Source organism: Primulina huaijiensis, chromosome 7, assembly GCF_012295235.1.
Source record: "Primulina huaijiensis isolate GDHJ02 chromosome 7, ASM1229523v2, whole genome shotgun sequence".
NCBI lineage: Eukaryota > Viridiplantae > Streptophyta > Magnoliopsida > Lamiales > Gesneriaceae > Primulina > Primulina huaijiensis.
Genome location: NC_133312.1, coordinates 9825141 through 9848252, shown reverse-complemented (window position 1 = coordinate 9848252; position 23112 = coordinate 9825141).

Genomic DNA, 23112 nt, shown 5'->3' with positions numbered 1-23112 from the left:
TTCACCGATATTTTATATATGGTACCTATGATTATATATATAACTATATAAATATATAACTGCATAAAGTAAATGTTAAATTAAATCATTATATTTCATTTAGAACAACCGGCAGAGCCACGCTATTGCCTAAATGAAATATATGATTTAATAAGTTAGTTGCGGGAAAGTAAAAGTTAGATGCGGAAAGTAAAAGTTAGTTGCGATAAAGTAAATGTTAGATGCGGAAAGTAAAAGTTAGTTGCGATAAAGTAAATGTTAGATGCGGAAAGTAAAAGTTAGTTGCGATAAAGTAAATGTTAGATGCGGAAAGTAAAAGTTAGTTGCGATAAAGTAAATGTTAGATGCGGAAAGTAAAAGTTAGTTGCGATAAAGTAAATGTTAGATGCGGAAAGTAAAAGTTAGTTGCGATAAAGTAAATGTTAGATGCGGAAAGTAAAAGTTAGTTGCGATAAAGTAAATGTTAGATGCGGAAAGTAAAAGTTAGTTGCGATAAAGTAAATGTTAGATGCGGAAAGTAAAAGTTAGTTGCGATAAAGTAAATGTTAGATGCGGAAAGTAAAAGTTAGTTGCGATAAAGTAAATGTTAGATGCGGAAAGTAAAAGTTAGTTGCGATAAAGTAAATGTTAGATGCGGAAAGTAAAAGTTAGTTGCGATAAAGTAAATGTTAGATGCGGAAAGTAAAAGTTAGTTGCGATAAAGTAAATGTTAGATGCGGAAAGTAAAAGTTAGTTGCGATAAAGTAAATGTTAGATGCGGAAAGTAAAAGTTAGTTGCGATAAAGTAAATGTTAGATTATTAGATATCATAGTATTTCATTTAGAACAACCGGCAGAGTCACGCTATCGTCAAAATGAAATATAATATATATATATATATATATATATGTATAATATAACAATAATAATTGATGAAATATTTATTGTATCAAAATTAAACAACAAATCAAGATAACCACTTCAATGGTATCAAGCATTTGATGTAAATTGATAACAACAAATAATTCATTTTTATACCTACAATAAAAAGAAATTAGCAAAATGAAAAGAAATAAAGAAAGAATATACAAAATATAAACAATCTTACTTCACCAAGAATTCATCCTCTTCACCTTGACATAATAGATTTAGCTTTCCATGAACTTACTTTTGATCAACACTAAAAACATCACTCATAATTTGGAAAATGAAAAATATATTGGAACTTAGAACTTTTATACACACTCACACTATATTTTACAATGAGATAGAATGATTCTCAAGCTAGCACAAGGCCTCTATTTATAGGCCAAATGAGAGAAAGGGTCAAAAATTCTATTAATGCAATGTAGTTGTAATAGTAGTCTTTGTCTCCTCCAACTTCAATTCCATGCCCCTTCTTTCAATGCTTTGTTCCACGACTTTAATCACCGAATTTGACTCAGCTCAAAACAGCAAACATGTGGAGAATTGTCTGTAGATGAATTTTGCCACTTGGTTCACCTCATTTGGTTAAATATTGAAATAGTTATGATTTTTTTACTATATGCTGGTCATGGTGAAAGTAAATTTGTCCTCCTTTTGATATTTTCACAATTTGATCATCTTAACCAACTTTTTAGGCAATCATTTCTTCTGCGAAGTTGTAGATAATTTCTCAAGGATTCCAAAAAATATTTGAATCACCTCCATTTGAATTTTCTAGCTTGAGTTATCATTATTTTACCAACACGTAGAAAACCTGAAAATAAAACATATTTAGTAAGACATTTAAATATAAACACACAATACTAAAATAACATAATTTTATAATTTTAATGAAACTTAAATTTTAAAATATAGGTTTTAACATATAATAAATTATTAATTTTAAGTTTCATCAGACTATTAGTGGCATATCCCAAAAACAAACACTTATCACTCTTTGAATCAAACTTTACAAGTTGATCCCTGTCATTCAAAGTATAAAAAACTTAACAAAAAACATGAAAGTATTTCAGATTAGGCTTCTTTCTTATGATTATTTCATAAGAAGTCATGGTTGAACCACTTCTTAAATACACCCTATTTTGAAATATGGCAAGCTGTATTAAATGCTTCTGCCCAAAAACGCTCTGAGATATTCTTCGAGGCTAGCATAACCCTAGCCATTTCTTGCAACGTCCTATTATTGCGTTCGACAATGCCATTTTGCTGTGGAGTTTTTGGTGCTGAAAATTCATGTGAAATTCTTTTCCTGTCACAAAAAGACGAGAATGAAGAGTTCTCAAATTCTTTACCATGATCAGTCCTTATTCTTTTCACCTTCAAACTGTGGAAGTTTGTGATTCTTGTGACTAAGTGTTTAAACACATCAAAAGTGTCTGATTTTTCCCTAATGAAACTTAGCCATAAATACCGTGAGAAATCATCGACACATACAAAAGAATACTTCTTACCTCCAAAACTTTTGACTTCCATAGGACCCATAAGATCCATGTGTAGTAACTCCAGACAGTGTGTTTTCCCAGATGATGGCAACACTGGGTGTGACATGCGAGTCTGCTTACCCTTTTGACAGTCTCCGCACACATATGGTATACCAGAAGAGAGATTAGGTATACCTCGTACTGCATCGTACTTACACAAGTTCTTCAAGGTTTTGAAGTTTACATGACCTAGTTTTTGATGCCAAAGGTCGAGTTCACTAAATTGTGCATGTTTGCATGAAAGTTCTTCACCTATTTGGTAGCAGTTGTCTGAAGATCTTGTACTTGTCATAATACACATGTTAGTTTCATCAAAAACTTCACAAGAATGTTTGTCAAACTTGACAAGCAGATTATCATCACACAATTGGCTTATGCTTATTAAATTCGAATTTAATCCTTCAACATGAAGCATATTGTGGAGCTTTGGTAGTCCTTCAACATTCAATGTTCCCTTTCCAACAATCCTTCCTTTAGCTTTCCCTCCATAGGTTACTCTACCACATTTTTTATCAACATAATCAGTGATATGTTCTCGTGATCCTATCATATGGTATGAGCTTCCATTATCAAAGTACCAGTGACCTTCAGTGTTAGTTTTTAATGATGTATAGACAACATTACAGTGAGTTTTTACCTTTGTTACCCAAATTTGTATTACTTTAGGTCGGCGGTTGGAGGTGTTACGGGAAATGTTGGGTAACATTCGGGGCAACATCTGACTTGTCTTTTGATTCATGTTGTCATCTCTGAGTTTAAAACAGTAGGACCTGATATATCTAGGCTTAAAACAGTAATGATATACATACTTGCGTTTTCTTTTCTTAGGAACGGGCGCAACATGTTGTCTTTTTGGTGGAGAACTTTTGATTGAGGGCTTGGGTTGTGACTGTGTGAATGTATAAGCTTTTCCTTTCACAAAGACCGTTGAATTTGAAGATTCATCGATTTCAGACACACAATTTTTGAAACCTAAGCCTTTCTTGCCATCTCTTCCCATCAAGAGTATAGATTCAAGCTTGGATGTGCTCGAATTGAACTTGGATAAAGTCTTAGTTGCTTTTTGAAGATCATCCTTGGTCTTGCCTAGTTCCAAATCTTTTTTGCTCGGGATTACTTCAAGTTTGGCAATCACAGCTTTTAGTTAGGTGTTCTCCTTCATGAGAGTTGAGTTAAGCTTGTTTCTTTTGGTCCAATCGATATACAACTCCTCATAAAGCTTTTGTACACTCTCAAGAGTTTATTTCTTCATCATCAGCTTCCAACTCATCATCTACACTCGAATTTCAAGAAGATGTAGATTTTAAACAAACTGATTTTGAACACGTGTTGCGCCTAGGTGTGGCAACACCTAAAAGATTCACTTGCAGCCAACGTTTTTCTGTCAACAGTGAAGTCAAGGAGGTGTTCATTTAAATATTTCTGTCAAACAAAACAAAAACCAGAATCAGCACTTAGTATATCAAGAGTAGGCTCTGATACCACTTGTAAGGAATATTGCTTGACAGATGTAGGTTTATATAACAGTAGTGTAAGATTATAAATTTGTGTTTTATTAGAATTAAGTGTTGTGCCAAATGTTACAACATTTAAGACAACATGCAGCTGAATATTAAAGTTTGTAACACAAATTGACTTTAAATAAATACGATGGACAAGATTAAATATGCACAAGTATAAATACTTGTGCGGTACCTCAGGGCAAAAATTAATTACTAGAAAACCAAAACGTTTACAAAAAAATAAATCACTAGTGATTTTAACGAAAATAAATTTCCTCAACAAGTTGAGAAAATAAAATGCTTTCTAAAACCAAGAACAACACTAAAACGCAATTAAGAAAACAAAAACGTGAAGCCAAAAACTGGAGCAACAAAACCCGGTCTTCAGCTAACACTTGCACGCGTGTTGTCTGAGATGTCTCCAACAATCACGGCAACACGTGAAACATCACTCTTCAAAAACATCAACGTCCTTGAAGAATAATTTTCTCTGAAACCCACGACTTGCAAAGTGCACACGATATGCAGCCACGAAAACTCTCAAGTGAAGAGTGAAAAACAAAACCGTCGACTCCTCTTCAAAACAGCAACGTCTTTGTTGAATGTTTTTCTATGAGAACCACGACGTGCCAAAGACCTTGAATGATTAATCGAGAAAGCCTCTACGAAAAACTCCCACGAAAATCACCTCACGTAAATCCCCTCCACGAAAAACTTTCTCCACGAAAAACTCTTTGTCTCTTTGATATCCAACCTCTTATTTATAAGCCTAGGTTTCATCAATAAAGATTCCTACACAATATGAAAAATTAGAGTTTTGTTAGTCACAAACTTTATTTAAACAAGGATGTCATATTTCCATTAAATCTTAGCATAATTATAACATTAAATACCATATTATCTGGAAAAACAAAATATCAATAAATATTAACCAAATCAAATCAATCAAGGAAAAGATAATATTAGAGAAATCATTTTAAGTTAAGTTATTATAAACAGAGAAAATATATTTCCCTTCAATTTTCAACTTTTTGCCTTTCTGGACAAAATGAGATCAAACCAATTTATCTTTTTTATCTCCACAAGGAAACCTACAAGATATAGAAATCAAGAATTCTATTAGAAACAATCTCTTTATAAGTCAATATTACCAAATCTTAAAAATCATTATCATAAATATCATATCTAGAAAATCATTATCATAAATATAATATCTAGAAAGGCAAAACCAATCATTCAATATCTCATGAGATATTATCTATAAGGAAGTTAAATTTAAGAAGAAATTATTTCAAAGAATAAATTATATCTTGGAATCCAAGATAATTTTTCCTTTCAACAATAGTAAAGAGGCAAACATAAATCATCAATTTTGCATTGTTTTTAATTTATGTAATTATATAATTAATATGAGTGTTCGTGATCAAATGGAACTGGGGAAATCAATCAAGCTGGAGTCGATCATTACAATAATTTCATTGACGCATTGTTAAGCAATGGTGATCATTATATTGGTTAATTATGAAATTGTTTTATCTTGACACAAATATATTTTATCTTGACACAAATATATTAATTAGTACTTGAGTTTATACGTTTATTTCATTTAATTAAACATATTTTTCTACGTAGAGATCGAACCATTTGTGACATTATACCACTGGGATCTTTCCCAAAGGCTCGAAGACAAATATGCAGGCTGAGCAGAATTGCTTTCTTTTTTAATTTTTTTTTTATTTTTTTTTATCTTTGGTGGTCCACTCCATTATGGGTTTCTCTATCGTTCGAGGAGCATCGTCTGTTACAACAATAACTATGTTTGATTTCATGATTTTCATAGGTCCTTTAGTTATGACATAACACATGTATCGTCTTGAGCTGATAGATGTGTCTGCATTCAGATTTTTAAGTTATCATATTCTTCTTTTGGAAACATGGGGATTTTTTTAAAAGAAGTCATCACAGTATATCCGATATTCAGATATCGGAATAAACCACTATGATAACTTGTTAGGATCGAAGATAACAGTTCAGAGGAGGTGGGGTGAATGAATTGTTATAAAAATATGAAAATAATGCGAAACTCAAAATGTGTTATCAGTTTCAGTTAATATTCCAATAAGACCAAGTAAAAATGAGCTACTAAAATACTTTAAGTACGGAAACAACTCAAGTTACTAAGAGAATAAGATATATGATAGTGCAACAGATCAGTTCAAGTTAATGAATCAACAACACGGGTAATGACAGATAAGATAAGTAAAATGTTATAAATAAAGACAACACTCACAGAAGTACTTGATAGCCAAGAATTAAGCAGAGAGTGCCATATGTCCTTGTTGTGTTTCCGAAAATAGTAACAACGAATTCAAATATCTTGGACATTAGTTAAAAGGGGCAAACAACATATCATTTATTCTATCATTGTTGACAACTCTCTGAAATATGCTAGACGATAAATATATCTTGTCTTTAGATAATGTTGTCATATCAATCTTCAAGCTGATATGTTCTGCCACAGAGTAATTGTGGACAACTTGGTTCACTTCGAGCTTATGTAGATACTCTTCAGATCGAAATAATTGGACAGCTCGAATTGTATGCCCGTTTCATCTTGTATCAACGGTTATATGTATTATATGAATCAGTTGAGTTTGACTCCGAGGATGCAAAATATTCAAAGAACCACAAATAAAGGAGATTCATACATGAAATTTGATTTTGAAAGAAGAAAAAACAGGTAAGCTACTTGAGTTTCAATTATAAATTAAAGTAAGAGAACGATGTTGAAAACTAACCATCTGTCGGAGTTTACTTTTAGGACGCTTTCTATTTAAAACAGTAGATTTCTTCAGTCGCTTCATTCTTCTGTCGAGTCGAGGCAATAATGCCTTCTTTGAATAATTGGATGAATTTGCCTATCGATCTTATTTGTCTTTGCTTCTCTAAATCGAAAATAATAGGTATATATAGCTGGTTATAATATTAAAAAATAACCATATATTTTCATTTTACGGTTTTATTTTATGCAGAACTCTATCCCACTTTAATTAAATGATCATTGAACAAAATTTTAAAAGTTCTCTAGGCATTAAACGACATGAAATTGCATGTTTATTAAATTTATTTTAAATGCTGATGTCATATTCTATATTCAAAAATAATGTTTGAGCGGAAAAATGATACTGTTATTTTTATCGAAGTTTTTTTTTTAAATATATTTTTATCTTATTAAACATTGAGCAACAAATAGGAAGACCATGATTGATATACTGGAATGAAACAAAATAGGAATGAAATCAACTTTGGAACTAAATAATGATAAGAATGAAATGATATGTTTATTTCATTCAAGGCAAAAACTTGTGTGAGACGGTCTCACAGGTCGTATTTTGTTAGACGGATCTCTTATTTGGGTCATCCATGAAAAGTATTACTTTTTATGTTAAGAGTATTACTTTTTATTGTGAATATCGTTAGGGTTGACCCGTCTCACAGATAAATATTCGTGAGACCGTCTCACAAAAGACCTACTCTTCATTCAAAAGATTGATATCAGAAAAATGAAATAGAAATTAATTATAATTGTAAAATAATTTCTTAATTAATTTCAAAATAATAGCTACTAAAAATGTTTATTATGATTACAATAATAATTAGTAAAAAATAATAAATTTATTATAAAATTTTATTTCAGAACTAGCCCTCACTTGTCTTTGTATTCATATATTACTTTGACCGTGTCTCTACCTATGTCACAGTATCGAAAGGGGCTTTCTATGAAGATTTCTCAATATAGTAAGACTGCGTTTGGTTGGAGGATAAAATAAACTAATGATTAATATGTAAATGATAAACAAAATGATTGTGATAGAAATATAATATATGATATAAAATAGTAGTGTGTTTGGTATGATTTTTAAGTATGAGATAATTTTGAATTTTTTGATGAAATGACAAAGTTGCCATTTTCTTTAATTTTTCTTATTTATTCCGCCGGTGGTCCGACGACGGCCTGGCAACGGAGGTCTGGCGACGACCGGCGGCGGGAGACAGCCGACGGCGGGAGGTGGTCCCGCAGCCGACGGTGGTCCGGCGGCTGACGGCGGTCGGGAACGGAGGTGGTCCGTTGGTCTGACGGTGGCGGGAAGCAGTCTGCCGGCGGTCGGCGACAGGGCGGCGTCACGGCGGTCCTGCGGCGGTCCGACGATGGCTCGACGACGGTCCGGCGATGGAGGTGGTTCGACGTTGGTGAAAGAAAAAAGGTAGAATTGGAAAGAGGGTAGGGATACAGGAAAGATTAATAATCCTAGGGGGAAGAAGGTATTATTTAATCACACCTAATACAACCTAATCATTTATAGGAATGATTGAGTTGGTTAAATAAAAATCGTACCAAACGATGGATTAGGTGGGTTTAGAAATCATAAACCCACCCACTCACCCCAACCAAACGCCCCCTAAAGGTAAAGCTTCCAAGTTAGGCGCATAAAATGCATTAATTGATTTTGTGAACAAGTATTGATTTAATTTTCACTAAAATTCATGTGAGACAATATCACAAGTCAATTTTATGAGACACATATTTTATTATAGTCACTAATGTAAAAATATTACTCTTTGTCGTAAATATATGTAAAGTTAACCAGTCTCACGAAAGACTTGCTCATTACTTTTTGTGAGAAAGATGGGTACCATCATGGATGTAATGATGCTATATCATGTGTGCAGTTTTGATTTTGTTTTGGATTCTTGATTCCTTCAATTTTTGCATACTAGTTCTCCATAATTTACTTGTCTTTGTTAAGTTTGATGATTAATCTTTTCGTTTGTAAGGATTGGATTTTTGTGGTTAAAAAAATATAATACATAATGTTGATTGTTGTTTTTCGCCTTTGATTTTTTGTTTTAAATCAATTTATTGGTGTTTTCAATAATTAATCGAAGAAATTTTGTGTTGATCTGGATAAAAAACATACAAATTCATAGAACAATGATGAATTGTTTACATGGAATTACTGTTTCAATCATTGAAAAACAAATATTTCTTTTTTACAAAATAAATTCATCTTCCAGCTGCAAAAAATAAATTGGCTTGAGTTTAGTGATCATTAACTGGAAATTTTATTTCATGTTTAATTTTGCTTCAAATGTTTTCAATATAGGCGCAAGCGAAAATCCGTGCTACATACATAATTAACCTTAAGATAATTAAAAAAATGTACAAATCTGTTAAAAGTAAAAATTTAAGATAAAAAGAAAAAATCTCAAATTCTCAAAATATATTAAACTACATACTTTATAAAATTTTCTCTCTACTCAATTGTGATTTTCTTCACACATTGAGAGGCCTAGTTATAGAATATTTTTGGAAATAATCCAAAAATAATTACATCATTACATACATCATCACACACTAATTTTCAATATTTCCAACTCTTATTTTTCAACATTCTCCCTTGCATTTGACCATCAAATCTCGGCCATCACCTCCCCCTAAATCTCCCTCAATCCCATAATATCACATCATTCCTTATCTCCCAAAGAAACAAGGATAGAAAGATTTGTTTTGCCATTCAAATCCCCTTTTAATTAGTAACCTTCCCCTTCATTATCTAGCCATCCTCCCTCAGCCCACCTTCGAAAATTCAGAGAATAACAGCAACAAAAATCGTGAGTTGCAGCAAGAAAACAAGAGAGAAAATAAGAAAGAAAACTCCGTCTCGATCGCGTCGTGTTCGTCGTGTTGTTTGTTTTCTTCAAAACAAATTCCAGGCATGTTTATATTGTTCTTTGCTCTTCACTCAAGTCCTATAGGTATTTTAAAACATCACATGTTCATGATTTTAATAGCAAAACCGAAACATGACAGCAACATTTCATAAAAAACTGCACAACCCCTTCTCGGCCATTCCTACATGCTTCACGTTTTGAGTTGTTTTTGTGATTACAGGGAGTTGGTCGGTTCCAGGTGCTCCAAGCTGCATCTAGGCATGTACTAGGGTGGGTTAGAGTCATGTTGGTTCATTGGTTCCAGCCCATGCACGCAAGGAAGAGACTTGACAGCAACTTCTTCCATAGTTGCGAGTTTGAGTCTGATTTTGATTCTTGTTTGTCTAAGGCGAGGGTTCGAAACTTGATTGGTCTAAGGCCTGTAACCATGGTTAAAACCTTCCCTTAGCATGTCTAGGACGTGACCAAGACAGCCTTTCAAGGCTTGGTTCATGGATCCATCGAAATTTCAAAGCAACAACACAAGTGCCCCTTCGATTTTCTCATTTCCTATGTGAGTGAAGCTTCGGCTTCTTGGTGTTGGGGTGGATCTTGGTTGGCTTCTAGCCCTTAGCCATGGTTCACACAATACCTCATGATGTCTAGATCATGCCATGGTTGATCATATGGCCACTGGAATGAAAATGACAGCAAAATAAAACAATACACCCCACGCGCGCAGCATGGTTCTCAGGTGGGAGTTTTGTGTTGTCTTAGGTGTTTGCTTGGATTGTGGTTGGCCTAGGGCCCTTAGCCATGGTTCATGCCACACCTTAGGATGTTGGGAAGAGGCTCTGGTCGGTGGTTCAAGCCCCAATGGCCATTAGCCTTGTAATCGAAGCGAAGCAATCACAGTTGCTGCCACTTAAATTTGACAGCAGCAGTGTTGCGGTTCAGGAGGCTTGTTTGAGTTCTTGGTTGGCTTTTAGCCTATGGCCTTGGAGTAGACAGTACCTCAATAAGTTAGGAAGGTCGTTTTTTATCCATTCGTGATTTGGTTAAGTTTAGAAGTCGTAAGAGAATTTACGGTGCAATGTGCCAAAGTGACTCTCGAAAAGCGTTTCATGATTTTGGCCTCCATTAACATTTTTCATGTATTACAGCCCTAGGGTTATGTTTTCCAGTATTTTAGGGGTATTTTAATCATGGCTAAACGATGGTTCAATGTCGGTTCGGGTTGGTACGAAGCCATGGTTGAATACTAAGTTTGTTGGGCGTAATTGTCTCGTTTTTGGTTCGGTTATGAAATCTTTGTCAAGTCAAGATTATTTGCATGTTTCTCAGGTTAGAATTAGGTCGCAGCGAGCCTGTGAACGATCCACCTCATTCGGTAAAAACAGGGTTATAATTATATTACGTGCATAAAATATAAAATGTTTATTTTTGAGATATATGCGATATGTCTTGTGGCCACCTTACGCTTATGGGATTGATTCACCCGGTGACTTACAACCGGTTTATGAATATGTATGGGTACGGATATCAAGTCCAAGGGCTGTGATGATCTCTACCGACCAGTATACTGTGGTTTAGTATGATCAGGCGCTTACGTTCAAGTTATGTTACGTGCCACTTGCGTAGAAACATTATCCCTACAGAAAAATTACGATATGATAATTTATGACAGGGCTATATCGAGCAACTCTTTTACGTACGATTTTTTAGATATGCACGTATTTATAATTATTCACGACACGATTTTTACCTTACGCTTTACGATACGATATTTTTGCGTTGCATGCGATTTTATGATATATTTACTTGCTATTCACGATATATGCATGCTGAGTCTTTAGACTCACTAGACTTGATTGTTGTAGGTACTGATGAGGTCGAGACTGAGGGCGGGAACCAGTGACCTAGCTTGGGTCAGCAGTAGTAGGAACCCGAGGACCTCATTTTTTATCATTTACTATTTATGTTCAAACTCAGTTTTTACTTTGATGAATTATTTTTAAGTGTGGTTTTGAAAGCAATAATTACTTCCGCTGTTATTTTAAACATTAAATCTTTTTATCAGTCTATTTTATGAATGATGCATGTTATTTATTTAAAGAGAAAATTTTTAAATAATTCCGCAAATTTACAAATACAAAATACGGGCCTCTTCAGTTGGTATCAGAGCCTATGTTCTTGTAAAGGGTTGTACTACTACTGACCTCGAGAAGCTCATGAAGTCACGTCTTCGGTCTGTAAGTTTTACTTTTCCGCATTTCGTTTAAAGCATGAAATATTTTAACAGCATGTTTTCATGAAATGTTTTATGTCCAGATTATGATTATGCAGTATTTATTTAAATTTAAAAAAATAATAGAAATTATGCATGTTAGTTACGTATGGGTTATGTATGGAACAGTATGCCTCCTAGACGCATTCCTGATCGCATGAGAGATGATGAGCTTCGCCGTGAGGACGGTGAGGATTATAGGCAGGAGAGAAATGTACCACCGGACATGAACGCCCAGATGTTAGCTGGGATGACTCAGTTCTTCGCATAGTTTGCGGGAAACAATGCTGTGGGAGCCAGACAGACGGGGCCTGAGGCTACCTATGAGCGGTTCATGAAGATGAGACCAAAGGAGTTCTCAGGGACGACAGATCCTATGATTGCCGAGGGCTGGATTAAGTCTCTCGAGGTTATCTTCGAATTTATGGAGCTTGGAGATGATGATGGAGTTCGTTGTGCAACCTATCTGTTTGGAGGAGACGCCCGCTTGTGGTGGGAAGGAGCATCTGTAGCCTTGAATTTGGCCACACTGAGCTGGACACGCTTTACAGAGGTATTCTACTCTAAATATTTTACTGACGAGGTGCGTTCCAGATTGACCAGGGAGTTCATGACCCTGAGGCAGGGAGATATGACTGTTATGGAGTTTATCCGTAAGTTTGAGAGGGGTTGCCATTTTGTACCCCTGATTGCAAATGATGCTGGAGACAAGCTACGACCGATCTTGCGCCGTGATGTTAGGGTGGCTGGCCCTACTACCTATGATGTCGCTATCTCCAGAGCTTTAGCTGCAGAGCAGGATCAGAATGACATTGAGAGAGATCGCTAGGGCAAGCGACCGGTCCAAGCACCGCACCGCCCTTCTCATCAGCAGCATCAGAGTAAGAAGCCTTTCCACGGTCCATCCAGGAACAGAGGACAGCAGCAGCAGGAACGTGTAGTCCCGAGGACCTCGGAGTACCCAGTCTGTGCCAAGTGCTCACGCCGCCACACTGGAGTTTGTAGGTATGGTTCGGGGAAGTGCTACAAGTGTGGTAGTCCTGAACACTTACTGAAGGAGTGCCCTCAACGGAGTCTGCCTACCCAAGGCAGAGTTTTTGCCCTCCATGCAGCGGAGACGAATCCAGAGACAATGCTCATGACAGGTATCTTAAAGCTTTAAATCTGTATTTGGAATTTAATATTTTGGTTTGAGATCTTGAACTTAGAATTTGTGATAGGATTGCATGCTTTAATCAGCGTTATTTCGGGAATTTAGGTTAGAAGAACTTTGACCTTCGCATGTTTATAAGTTTGTTCTTGTAATTATTGGGTTCAGCTTGATGTTCCAACCTTTCAGGAAGAATTTTTATAGCTGGTTAAGCTACGAATGCCTTGATAGATTCAGGGGCTACTCGTTCATTCATTTCAGAGATCTTTGCGAATTTGCTCAAGGTCAAGACCATTGGGCTAGATGTAGCGTATTCAGTAGTACTGCCTTCGGGAGAGGAGCTGACAACTACTAATGTGGTCAGAGACATAGACCTCGAACTTCATGACAATCTTGTTTATGCGGATCTTATCGTATTGCTGATGCCAGAGTTTGATATCATTCTGGGTATGTACTGGCTATTAAAGAACAAAGTTTTGATTGATTTCCAGCGGAGATCTGTTCTAGTCCGACCGCTCGGGATAGAGCAGTTTTTATTCGAACCAGACAGGTACTTTCATTTACTGCGTATGATATCTTGTGTTCAGGCTAGGAAGCTCATGAGTAGAGGGTGTCGAGCGTTTTTAGCCACTTTTGCATCTATTCCCGAGACACCCAGTCAGTCAGCCTCCGATTTCCCAATTGTCAGGGACTTTCTAGACGTTTTTCCCGATGACGTCTCTGGTATGCCACCTGTGCGAGAGGTGGAGTTTTCTATTGAGCTTATGCGAGGTACCGCACCTATCTCAAAAGCGCCGTACCGATTAGCGCCGACATAGATGGCAGAACTCAAGAAGCAGATTCAGGAACTTCTTGACAAGGAGTTCATTCGCCTGAGTTTTTCGCCATGGGGTGCGCCCGTCTTGTTTGTGAAGAAGAATGATGGTTCGATGAGGCTCTGCGTTGATTACCAGGAGTTGAACAGAGTAACAGTGAAGAACAAATACCCACTTCCGAGGATTGAAGATCTATTCGATCAATTGCATGGAGCTTCAGTATTCTCAAAGATTGATCTGCGTTCTGGTTATCACCAGTTGAGGGTGAAAGATGCCGATGTTCTCAAGACTGCTTTTAGAACTCGTCATGGCCACTTTGAGTTCCTTGTGATGCCGTTCGGTTTGACGAATGCGCCAACGATCTTCGTGGATCTCATGAATCGCGTATTTCAGCCGTATCTGGATAAGTTCGTGATAGTATTCATAGACGACATTCTCGTCTACTCAAAGAATCATGAGGAGCACAGCAGACATCTGACCACAGTTTTGCAGACCTTGCAAAAGCACAAGTTATTCGCAAAGTCCAGTAAATGCGAGTTCTAGTTAGAGAATGTGGCGTTCTTAGGCCACATCGTTTCTAGCAGCGGTATCGAGGTAGACCCAGCGAAAGTTGCAGCAGTCAGAGATTGGGTTGTGCCGCAGAATGCTTCAGAGATCCGTAGTTTTTATGAGCTAGAAGGATATTATCGAAAGTTTATTCAGGGATTCTCCTCTATCGCAGTTCCACTCACGTCGTTGATAAAGAAGAATGCTAAATTTGTGTGGATCGATGAGTGTCAGAAGAGCTTCGATACTTTGAAGCAAGCTCTTATCTCAGCACCAGTATCGGCCATGCCGTTAGAGCCCGGAGACTTTGTTTTGTATCCCGATGCTTCGAAGCTCGGTCTAGGCGCAGTGTTGATGCAGCATGGGAAGGTGATAACGTATGCTTCTCGTCAGTTGAAAATCCATGAGAAGAACTACCCTACCCACGATCTAGAGTTGGCAGCCGTAGTATTTGCCTTGAAAATTTGGAGGCATTATTTGTACGGAGGGAAGTGCCAGATCTTTACCGACCATAAGAGCCTCAAGTACTTCTTACGCAGAAAGAGCTGAATATGGGTCAGAGGCGTTGGTTGGAGCTAGTGAAAGACTATGACTGTGACATTAACTACCACCCTGGCAAAGCTAATGTAGTTGCGGATGCATTGAGCAGGAAAGTTGTAATGCCCGAGATTTAATTAATGTAATCAGAAGTGTTGTAGGAGCTCGAGTGGGGTAGCCGGGCGTCGGTGCAATACAAGCCAAGAAGTTGGACAGAACTTGTGGCGCCCGAGGGGTAGAAAAGGACCGCCCGAGCCCAGTGCTCCACCATCTTTGCCTTTTTACAGAACGTTTGGCGCCCGAGCGGTAGTTTTTGACCGCCCGAGCGCCAGTGGATAACAAATGAGCACTCGGGCAGAACGTTCCGCGCCCGAGCAGTAACTTATGACCGCCCGAGTGCCGCCTGAGAAACAAGAAAAAGGTGCCACGTTGCTTGGACATGCAATTGATATATATATAAGTTTCCTTCTCCTTCAGAAAGCTGAAGAAAGGAAACGAGAAAGCTACGGAAATCCTTACGCCTTTTAGTTTAGAAATTTGAAGGTTGCCCAAAATCCGTCTGTCAGAATTTACATCCGAACATGTTTCCGTGTTCCTCTCGTCAAGAGCTACAAAAGGACGTAAGTGTTCTTATGTTTTGTTGTGGTTTGAAATTATGGTATTGTCAGAATCGGATAGGATTGATATATGATGTTCTTGAGATATTAGACATCGTAGAACCGAGAACAGATTGGTTATACAATTGTTATGAATTTTCAAGGTATATTGATTTATACCGGACAGATTTGAATTGTGACTGGATTATAGATTGTATTGGAGATTGGTTATGGATTGTAACTGTTATCTGGTAATGTTGTATTGACGGGGATATTGAGATTTTACCGTTATGCCGTGGATTTTGAATTAAATCCAGAATAATCAGATTCAGTGTTGAATTGAGAATGGAATATTGATATTATGATTCTCGATATATGGTTTCAGATTTACAGAGACAGTCTTGAGTTCAGAACTGATATTGCTTCAGACCGAGACTACAAACGGTAGGTATAAGTCAATGTGGTATTGGGAGATCGACTTGAGGCGGTTTAGACTTGAGTTTCCCTAAATCACATACTTTACTTTATTGCATTGATATTTGCATACATTTGATTGATGTACTTGTTCTCTTGATTTATAGATAGCAGGTATTAGACGAGTAATCTTGTGACAGAAGTGCCTGATAATGGCGGGATCGCCACGGGCACATTGCACGATGTCACAAGATAGTGTATTGGCGAAAGTGCCAAAGTCTGTCACCGAATGATTGGCTATCGATGTGGATAGAATTGAAGTTTCTTCTATTACTGGTGATCGATACTATATCGATGTGGATAGAATCAGAGCTTCTTCTATTACTGGTGATCGATACCATATCGATGTGGATAGAATCGGAATTTCTTCTATTACTGGTGATCGATATGGAATGCTAACTTCTGGAAACCGGGATCCCTAGACTAGGATTGAGTCTAGTCTGAATTGTAAAGTTACGAGCATTGTCGACAGTCTGATATTGATTATGTTTTAGATTTTGATACATATTGTTGTTATCTGTTACATGCTTTATATTTGTTTATATGATTGCATGTTTCGTTGATTTATATCGGAATTATATTCTCACTGGAATTATCCGGCTGTTGTCGTGTTTGTATGTGTGCATGAGAACAGGTGGGACAGGTTCAGGGTTGAGGAGATGAAGAGAGACCATGATTAGAGTGGAGGCTCCGGACTTGGATTAGAGATAGGTTTGGACACTTGATATTAGCTGTTAAACCTTAGTTGAATAAATGTATGTGATACAGGACTTGTACTTTTATACTGAGATGTATATACGTTTTATTTCACTACGTTCCGCATTAAAAATAAAAATAAAAAAAATTAGACCATGTTTTATAATTGATTAAATAGTCCCAATGATGATTAAGAACATGATTAGCGTTCGGGTCCCCACAACAGGTGGTATCAGAGCGATAGATCCTTTAAATTGAGAAAGAAGCTAGTGAGCGGGGTAGATTGATTTTTCTTTCCTTACCTATGAGTGCTAGCATAATTTACTGCTTTATAATGCATGTTTATCTGTTTATCTGACTTGATTTGAAAACATGTGTTATTGAGAATGACTCAGCACCGATTCTGGATCAGCAGTAAGATGATCGGAGGAGGACTGAAACATATTTGTGTATTGGGATTACTAATCCTTTTGATTATCAGATATGCCTCCGAGAAGAGTACCTGAACAGGATAGTACTTCAAATCCTCCAATGGACGTTACAGCCACTCCAATGGAGACATTGTTGAAAAGGTTTCAGTCATTCCATCCACCCACTTTGAAGGGTACGGAGAATTCCGTGGAGTGTGAGAGTTGGTTGGACGATATTGAAATGATGTTCGAGTCGTTAGAGTATATTGATGAGCGGAGGGTGAAATTGATAGGACACCAGTTACACGACGTTGCTAAAAACTGGTGGATCACAACAAAGCGGGCATTGGAACACCGAGGTACAGTTATTACCTGGAATGTGTTTAGAACTGAATTTTATCAAAGGTTCTTTCCAGTGTCGTATCGGAAGGACAAGGGAGCCGAGTTCGCAAACTTGAGACAGGGCCAGCTAAATATTGAGGACTATGTGGCCAAATTCTCTACACTGCTCCGATTTGCTCCCCACGTAGCTGAACATGATGAGGCCGTTGCGGACCAGTTCATAAATGGCCTAAATCCTGAAATCTTTACCTTTGTGAATACCGGGAGGCCAAAAAATTTCACTGATGCCTTGAAAAGAGCCAAGGGAGCCGAAGCCGGTCTGATGAGACAGAAAGAGGTTTCGTTTGTGCCTTCAACACCGAGATCACAGATGTCTCCACCATCTTCTCGATTTGAGAGCGGCAGTGGTAGTGGGAAGAAAGATTTCCTGAAAGCTAAGAGAAAGCAATTCAAGAAATCTGGAAGTAGCTCCTCCAGTTCGAGTGGCTCGAGACAGACTGGTCATGGCCAGAGTTATACAGGACCTTACTGTAGCACTTGTGGAGGGAAGCATTCCAAAGAGCAGTGCCGAGGAGTGTTCAGCAACTGCCGCATTTGTAAATAGCATGGACACGTTGCCCGAGTGTGTCCACAGCAAGGTGCCCAGGGATCCCAGGCCGCTGAGTCATCTGAATCAGTGGCTCAGACAGGAAGACGATCTTCTGTCGTTCATTCCTTCCAGCCAGCACCGCCTACCCAGTCACAGCCGAGGCTAGGAGGGAGCCAGACAGCGAGCCAGCCTCCTAGACAGCAGGCCCGAGTGTTCACTTTGACTGAGGAGCAGGCACAGGATGCACCTGACGATGTTGTTGCAGGTAAATGTTTTATTTCTGGTTATCCTGCATATGTATTGATTGCTACTGGTGCATCGCATACATTTATATCTGAGAGATTTGCATTGAGTCATGCATTACCTGTTGAATCCCTATCTGCTGTAGTGTCTGTTTCTTCTCCGTTGGGGAAAGGTTTAATATCCGTGAAGTCGATTAAACATTGTACACTGCAGTATGAAGGGCATGAGATTGAGTTAGATTTTATTGTGCTTGGGTTGTCTGATTTTGACTGTATTATCGGTATCAATATACTAACCAAGTACAGAGCTACAGTTGATTGTTTCCACAAGATTGTTCGATTCAGACCTGAGATGGCTGAGGAGTGGAAATTTTATGGTATGGTTCTCGTGCCAGAATTCCTTTGATATCTGCTATGAATATGACTCGATTGTTGCAGAAAGGAGCGGATGGATTCCTGGTTTATTCAGTTGATTTACTGAGATCGAGCCCAGCATTGGCGGAGTTGCCAGTGGTGTGCGAGTGTGCTGATGTCTTTCCAGATGGGATTCCTGGATTGCCTCCGATGAGAGAGATAGACTTCAGCATTGAGTTGATGCCAGGTACAGTTCCGATTTTGAGGGCTCCATACCGAATGGCACCGATTGAGTTGAAAGAATTGAAAGAACAGTTGGAGGATTTACTGGCCAAGGGGTATATCAGACTGAGTGTATCTCCTTGGGGTGCTCAAGTACTGTTCGTAAGGAAGAAAGATGGTTCGATGAGGCTTTGTATCGACTACCGACAACTGAATAAGGCAACGGTAAAGAATAAATGTCCCTTGCCTCGCATTGACGATTTGTTTGATCAGTTGCAGGGTTCTTCAGTATATTCCAAGATCGATCTGAGGTCTGGATACCATCAAATGAGAGTCAGGGACTCTGATATCTCTAAGACAGCATTCAGAACCAGGTATGGACACTATGAATTTATTATCATGCCGTTTGGTTTGACGAATGCACCGGCGGTATTTATGGGGTTGATGAACCGTATCTTTCAGAGATATTTGGATGATTTCGTTATCATATTCATTGATGATATTTTGATTTATTCAAAGAATATGATTGAGCATGCTGGTCATCTAAGAACTGTGTTGAAAATTTTGAGGGCTGAGAAGTTATATGCTAAACTGTCGAAATGTGAGTTTTGGTTGAGACAGGTAGTATTTCTGGGACATATTATATTCGGAGACGGGATATCAGTTGATCCCAGCAAGGTTGAGGCAGTGATTTCTTGGCCGAGACCGACATCTGTACCCGAGATTCGCAGTTTTATGGGTTTGGCAGGATATTATCGTCGATTTATCAAAGATTTCTCGAGTATTGCCAAACCGATTACACAGTTGACTCAGAAGAATGCTCCATATGTTTGGTCTGAGGAATGTGAGTTCAGCTTTGTAGAGCTGAAAAAAAGACTGACCAGTGCACCAATATTGTCACACCCTTACTCTATACTTAGCATAATTACCATAATCAAAATAGGGTTTGACTTATATAACTGTAGTATGAAGCAAATCAAACAAGGGGCATCACTTTGACGGTTTATAAAAATTTTGGCATGATGTCCCTACATTCTTGTAAAAACCAAAAACTCAACTCAAGCATCAACATCAACACATATATATAATCGTATTCTTACATACAAACATATTCTGTATCATCATACACCTAGACATAAACATTGTAAAACTTGTTTCAAACCCTGACATATTTTCGTACAATACATATGCGGAAGCTATACAATAAGAAGTCCCGGTTCTTGTCGAGGTAAGGCACGTCACAAGCATCCATTGGCGAACCGGCATCCTATGTCTCTTCACTACCTGATCCTGTAATACATGAGCTACGTGAGTTTATAAAACTCAATAAGTTGGCACTTGTACGTATCAATATGCGTCGAAGGAACATACATATCAAGTCGTGACAACAATGAATCTTTAAACCATGTCATATCATAGCATATATTCATGTTCATTTTTGTACTTGAGCCTCATTAGTTGACCTGTACTACCGTGCTTGCTTTATTATATAGCTACTACTGCGTTGGACGTCAGGGAGCAACCTTTGGCAACCCCACGCCCCATGAACATATATTGGCCAATAGCTTTGGTGGACTTAAAACCACCCATGATGTCAACAAGCTCTATATCATGTAAAAATCAATCCTTTTCTTTTCATATTCATGTTCATGTTCATAACATAGCACCCATCATCAATATTCATGAGTTTCTTACATATTTAATACATAACAATGGAATATGGTGCTATATTTTCATCAATAAGATAGTAACAATGTACATATAGCAATAATCAATGGGAAGTATTTGAAATCATAATATTACTCATGTATTACTTCAAGAACATGCCAACTTACTGTCCAAGCATACGAATACTTGTTTGAGACGATGTTTGTTGTCCTTATGCTGTCAAATACATCAATAAACCAATCACTATGTATTTACTAGGTGAAAAATCACTCATTTATTGTCCTCTACATGTATAGAATCCAAAAGAGATGAAAACTTACCTTTAGGAAGCTGTTGGGATGGATCACTAAGTTCTAACCTCAAAATGATGAAAGGAATGAAGACGGGAACTTTGGAGGAAGATTTCTTGGTTTTTCTTTCGTGTCTTGCTGTGAAGGGAAAGGAAAGAACTGATAAAATGGCTTAGAAAATAGATACTTATCTTTTCTCATGCAAGCCGGCGCTCGGGCGGTCATTTTCGACCGCCCGGGCGCGGAATGTTCTGTAAAAATACTAGGCTTGAAATGCACCGGCGATCGGGCGGTCATTTTCTACCGCTCGAGCGCCACCTGTTGTGCCTCTGCGCACTACTTCATCAAAGATCGCTCCAGAAACGGCTCTTTCGTGCATAATCTGAAAAAGTGGTAAACATGAAAGTTGTTTCTCTATGTCTTGTCTTGAATCTCCAATTGGTTTCAGGTCATTTAGAGGTCTGAGTAAAAAGTTATGCTCATTCTCCTAACATGTGTCAGTGAGAGAATGACAGTATACACGACACATTTCGGGGCACTTTTGGCTTGTCTTCCACAATGATTTGGACAAAACCCAAAACATGAAAGTTGTTGCATTATATCTTAGCTTTCTAATGATTATGGCCTCACTCAATTTGGATCAATATTCAAATCATTATGCTAAAACCCGTAAAAACTACCACAATTTCATCTCATTTCCTATCAACTTCATAACACTACTTCTACCTACACATCTTACTATAACTATTTAGACATATTTTCATTCTCAATACACCATGAACAATATAAAAGTCATGTTCAATCTCAATATTGATACCTCAATCAATATGTAAAACATAATGAGCTAAATAACTATCTATAATGACATAAACGTATTACTAATCATTTGTACGAGTAACCGGGAATTACAATTCTCCCCTCCTTCAAAGAATTTCGTCCTCGAAATTTGACATACCATATAGTTCAGGATATCTCTGTTGGATCTCGTCTTCTCGCTCCCAAGTTGCTTCTTCAATTGTATGATTACGCCATAACAGTTTCACTAAGGGTATTTCCTTGCCTCGTAACACTTTTGATTTCCTATCGAGGATTTGTACCGGTCGTTCTTCATATGAGAGATTCGATGCAAGCTCCAACGGTTCATAATGAAGAACATGAGAAGGATTAGCTAAATACTTTCGTAGCATGGAAACGTGAAAAACATTATGAACGTTTGACAAGTTTGGTGGTAAAGCAACTCGGTAGGCTCTGTCTCCTATTCTTTCCAAGATTTCAAATGGACCAATATATCTTGGACTCAATTTTCCTTTCTTACCAAAACGTAATATGCCCTTCAATGGTGATATCTTTACAAATACATGGTCACCAACCTGAAATTCCAATCGTCGACGTCGCACATCAGCATAGCTTTTCTGTCGACTCTGGGCAGTGTGCATTCTTTCTCTGATCTTGGTCACCAATTCGGCTGTCTGTTGTACCAATTCAGGGCCTAATAACTTTCTTTCTCCTACTTCATCCCAATGTACTGGAGATCGACATTTTCTACCATATAATGCAGTATATGGTGCCATTCCAATGCTTGACTGATAGCTATTGTTGTAGGTAAATTCAGCCAACGGTAGTTTACTGTCCCAACTGCCTGGAAAATCAATAGTACAGGCCCTCAACATATCTTCTAAGATCTGATTTACTCGTTCTGATTGTCCATCAGTTTGAGGGTGAAATGCTGTACTGAATGCCAATCGAGTTCCCATAGCATGATGTAAACTCTTCCAAAATGCAGACGTAAATTTGGGATCTCTATCAGATACAATGGACACTGGGATGCCATGAAGCCTCACTATCTCCTTGATGTATTCTTCAGCATATTGATTCATCGTGTATGTGGTCTTCACCGGAAGAAAGTGAGCTGATTTCGTAAGTCGATCCACAGAAAGACCTCTGGAAACTCACAAACAACATCTGTATCTTTTAATTCACGAACAGTTGGGTCAATAGTTAACACAGATGCTAAATATCCTTGACACCTCTTCTATAGTAATTTACAAGCCTTCATACAAGAGATTATCCGAAGAGGTAAGGATATACCTGCACTTGCTACTGTGAATGGTTCAGCTCCTATCGTCGCAAATTTGATCATCTTTATGCCACAGTCAATAGTAACTCTGTACTTCGAGAGCCAATCCATTCCCAATATCACATCAAAATCCGTCATCCTCAAAACTATCAAATC